This window comes from Pinus tabuliformis, chromosome 8 (assembly GCF_031772625.1).
Source record: "Pinus tabuliformis cultivar Carrire ecotype Pingquan chromosome 8, CPIR1, whole genome shotgun sequence".
NCBI lineage: Eukaryota > Viridiplantae > Streptophyta > Pinopsida > Pinales > Pinaceae > Pinus > Pinus tabuliformis.
In genome coordinates this window covers 967295253-967300636 of record NC_142294.1, presented here as the reverse complement: position 1 = coordinate 967300636, position 5384 = coordinate 967295253, and positions in this window count along the sequence as shown.

Sequence of the window (5384 nt, the reverse complement as noted above, 5' to 3'; positions counted from 1 at the left end):
AGTCTGTTAGTGGTTAGGTAGTTGAGACTTCCTACAAGCTATCTATACTTTGTTGCATCCTCAAATTCGTTTCCTTCAATGGATGTGAGCTTTAAGTTTTGTTCCATTGGAGTAGTCATAGGATTGCATCCAGTCATGCCAAACCTATTCAACAGATCTCCAATGTACTTATTTTGAGAAAGGAATATGGATTTCGGATGTTGAGTTACTTCAATACCAAGATAGTAATGAACATAGCCCAAATCAGTCATTTCAAAACATTTCTTCAATTCCTTCTTTATGGATGAAATGCAGTTTTCATTGTTCCTTGTTATCAAAATATCATCTACGTATACAACAAGATATACAACCGTTTTGCCAACCTTTCTGACAAACAAAGTTGCATCATCCAGATCATAATGTTTGAAATTAAGTTTTAGAAGATGCTCAGTTAGTTTTTCATACTAGGCTCGTGGTGCTTGTTTGACGCCATACAAGGATTTCATGAGTTTGCATACTCTATGTTCATGTCCTTTCATATAAAATCCTTCAGGCTAGGACATAAAGGCATTTTCTTTTAGATCTCCATTCAAGAAAGAAGTTTTTACCTCCATTTGATGGACTTTCCAACTGCTCTAAGATGCTAGGGAAAAGAGTGTCTGGATGGTAACCAATTTTATTGTGGGGAAAAAGTCTCCTCATAATCAACTCCTTCCTTCTGTGCAAAACCTTTTTCCACAAGCCTAGCTTTGTGCTTGTCAAGTGAGCCATCAACTTTATACTTGTTCTTGTAGACCCACTTCCAGCCAATTGGTTTGGTTCCCAATGCAGGATCAACCAGCTTCCAAGTGCCATTCTTTATCAGGGCAACATACTCCTTTTGCATCGATTCTTTCCATTCATCATGAGAAGGAGCTTCTTTGAAGGAAGTTGGTTCAAAATCTGTAGAAAGATTCAATTCACAATCATAAGAAACATCCATATCAACAGGTGAAACAAAGCCATCTAAATCACCTCCATTTTGTCGGTTTGAATTTCTAGTTCCTATCTTTCCAACCTCATGAAGATGAACACTTTCAAGTGTCTTTGTCGCCCACTTTGGGGAACCTTTCTCAGATGGTCTAGGCTGCTCCATTGATTGAGTCTCCCAATTTTGTCAATCACATCACTCAAAGTATCATCCGTTGTTGGAGTTTCATGCAGGGGAGAGAGTGCTTCAGAAGAAGATTCCACAGGTTGATATAGTATAAGAATCCCCCCTTCAAGATTTGGAATCTGATTATCAAATTCTTGAAATGATTTTGCATTTGTGAATCTATCCAAGCGATCAAGTTTCCACTCAACAACGTTGTCAGTTTTGGATGATTCAAGAAAGATTACATCTCTAGATACAACAAACTTTTTGTTGACTTCATCATAGAGACGGTATGCTTTGGAGGTGTTTGAATACCCCAAGAAGATACACTTACAACTTCTTGCACCAAGTTTGTTTCTATGTAACTTTGGTATCAAGGCATAACAGGTGGAACCAAAGACCTTGAGATGCTTTACCAAAGGAATGTGCCCATATCACATTTCATAAGGAGTCTTGTTTCTAATAGCATTAGATGGACATCTGTTCTTTATATATACATCACATAGAACTACAATAGCCCAAAACATCATTTTTACATTTTTGAAGAACAACATGGAGCATACCATATTAAGATTGTCCTATTCATTCTTTCAGTTACATCGTTCTGTTGGGGATTATAAGGCACAGTTGTTTGATGTTTGATCCCATGTTGGCGAAGATAGTTTTCAAATTCATTTTAAGTGTATTCTTTTCCCTTATCAATGCGAATAGAGCCAATATGAGATTGTGCATCATTTTCAATCCATGTATGGAAGTTCTTGAATGTCTAAAAAGCAACAGATTTGTTCTTCAATAAATAAACCCAACACATTCTGGTGTAGTCATCAATAAATGTCATCATATATTTATTTCCATTTGCAGAAGGAATAGGCATTGGATGACATAAATCTGAATGAATGAGTTCAAGTTTTCTATGTGCTCTTGAATGTGAATCATGAAAAGACTCTTTGCTATGCTTTCTTAGAATGGAAGCATCACATTGCTTAAGTTTCCTAGGAATTGTAGGCAAACCAGTAACACCATTTTTCTTCAACAAGCGGAGGTTGTCATAGTTCAAGTGTCCAAATATAGCATGCCATAATAAACTTGATGGAAATGTACCTTCTTCATAATTAGAATTGTATGAGAAATGTTGTGCACGAGAAGAGGTACCCTGCAGCTTGATAAGCCTTTCTTCTTCTATCCCCGTCATGACAAGTGAGTGGTTAGATGCTTTTCTCACCTCAAGCTTGCCATCAAACATATGAATGGAGTGACTTTGCTAGCAGATGTGGACCAAGGACAGTGAGTTTCTCCTCAGCTGTGGGAGATATAGAACATGATGCAGAAGAAAGTCTAGAAGACTAGGCAATTTAAGCCTGATTTTGCCGAGCCCTGATGGCTTGAGTTTTGATTGGTCTGCAAAGTATACTGCTCCATCAACATTGTCAGTAAATTCTTCAAAAAAATATCTTCTAAAAGTCATGTGGCAAGTTGCTCCTAAATCAAGAAACCAATCATTTTTCGAAGAAGCAAGTGAAGCATTAAATAAGTCTTCATTTACTCCAATATTACATTGTGCCACACCATAGTGAGCAGATTTAGGTGCTTTACCTTTGTCTTTGTCATTAGTTTTACCTTTGGGTTGGTTTCTTTGCTGCTCAATTTTGTCCCAAGGTAACTTGCATGTGGAGGCATCATGTGATCCATCTCTTTTGCAGCGTATTCAGTGCAAATTTGACTTTTCTCCTTGAGAGTGTCTACCCCCCTTGCCTCTTAAATATCTTCCTCTTCCTCTTAAACCACCTCTTCCTCTGGAAGAACCTTGGGCAAGATTATTTTCTTTATGAGCAAGGCACACAGCCTCTTCAGAAGATTCAGGGGTTGCCTTCTTCCCAAAATCTTTCTCTCTCTCAACAATTTTTTTTACAAGGGAGTCAAAGGTAATATCTTTGAGATTTCCATTTGCTTGCAATGACTCAAGATAATTGGAGTAAGTAGGATAAATTGCCTTGAGAAAAGCGATCAGAGGAATATCCAATTCAACCTTAGTGACTTTGAAATCATGCATTATAGATTTTACTTTGGATGCAAGAGCAAGAGGATCATTATTTTGAAATTCAAGGGTGAAGAGTTTAATCATGAGTTGAACAACCTCAAGTGTAGAGTGTGAGTCATAGAGTTCCTTCAACTTTTGTAAGGCTTTGAAAGAATTTGAAAATGGCGAAATATGTCGACTCACCTCTTCGCTTATGATGTTGCAATCAATGCATAGGCCTTGTTGTTCTTATTTTCCCAAATTATGAGCTCCTTGTCTGAAGTAGGCTATTCTGGCGCTTCGTCTCATTGTCCAACACACACTCCTTTCCATAGCTCATTAAAAATGAGAGTGTGTTTTATCTTCCAGGTCCACTCAGGATAGTTCTCCTTTCTAGTGAGAAAAATTCCCACAATAGATATGATTGAATGCATATCATTATACCAACAACATTATACCAACAATGTTCAACCTGGTAACGCCTTCTTTCACCCGTATACAAGATTTTGACGTTTAAGAGATGAACGACGGAGAGATGAACGGTGTTAAGAGATGAATGGCGGAGATGAGCTTTTGTTCAAGTGGAAAGGAATCAATGGTCATCAGAAGCCAAGTCATGGAGACGTCGATGATAGAATATCAATGGTCATTGGAAGCGAATCAAGTCGGGCCGTTGACCAAGACTAAGGGCGGTTTTAAAGCAATAAGTCAGATTTCGGGCGGATGAAAAATGGTAAGTAGTATTTAGAGGAGAGCGCTCGATTCCATTAAATGGATGACACATAACAACTAGAGGAGAGAGAAAAACCGCTCATTTCAGGCGGGTAACTCTCGTGCATGTAGGCCACCCAAAATCACTGTAGACCGTCAGATTGTGGGAGTGTTGATCAATGGTGGAGAGAGAAAGCACTTTACAGGCGGGTAACCCCTGCGCATGTAGGCCACCCAAAATCAATGTCAGCCGTTGGATCTTGGGATGGAAATCAACGGCGGAGAATGAACCCGATAAATATAAACCTCGGGAACTATGTCCAAGTGGGTTATGACATCACCGTGTTAATATGAAAAAGATATACGGTGAAAAAGTCCCAATGTGAAAAGTTTAATGAAGGGTATGATCGCATTGAAAACATGTAGCAGTATTGATTAGGGCAAGGAGACTTGCGATATGCGATTAAAAGCAGACCTGACGATATTTATATATGTGGGTTTATAGCATTTGAGATCTGTCCCAAGGGAGGAAATTCAAGTCACTACAGCACCTTTAGCTTCAATGCACCATTTGATGCAACAAAAATGAATGAAATTTCACAGGGTTTTGACAGAGATGTCAGCCTGCAAAATATGCAAAACAAAGGAAAAACAGAATTGGAGTTACAAATTAAAATGGAAGCCAAAAAACGGCACCTGTTGTGATACCATATTAGACCAGGGGGTAACTCCTCAAATCAGAACTCTATATTATTCATTCAGATTGTTCATTATTATACACAAGAGGGAGTGACTGTTTGGTTCATCTCTCGATGACACTCTATCTTCTCTATTATTTATCTACATTAATTACACTTGTTCACGCAATCCCTGTGATTAGGTGTCAACAAAAACAAAAAAAATTAGTGTTAGCCATAAATAAAATATTTCAATATCCATGTTAAATAACATCAATTTTTATCAATTCTTTGTAAAGAAAAAAAAGAGAGAGCTTCCTTGATTCTTTCTAAGTCTAAATATGAGGGAGATTTATAATGCCTTCAATGTTTAATATGAAGTTGACACGTAACATTTTAAAAAATATTAATAATATGTACATGAAAGATGCTTTCTACTTCTAAATGCGAAGGGGACGTATGAACATTTTAATATGAATAAGGTGAATCACAAATTAAATATTCCAAAGTCAACATGTAACATTTAAAAAATTATTAATAACACACACACATATATGGAAAGAGATGTTTTCTACTTCTAAATGTGAGGGGGTATGAATTAACATTGTAATGTGGAGATGGACAAATAAAATATTCTAAATGTATATATTATATAAAATGAACGAAAAAATAAAAAAATATTATAGTTAAAACATTTTATTATTGTTTGGTTCAAAATCAACATAAATACATCTTAACACCATATCTACCAAGAGCCTAGAGGATTCAAACTCTCGAATTGAAAACCTTTCCTCAAGTTTTGGCCTTAAAAATATATTTGCATCTTGAGATGTGCGGAGCGCTAAGAGGGATCAAATCTCTCAAG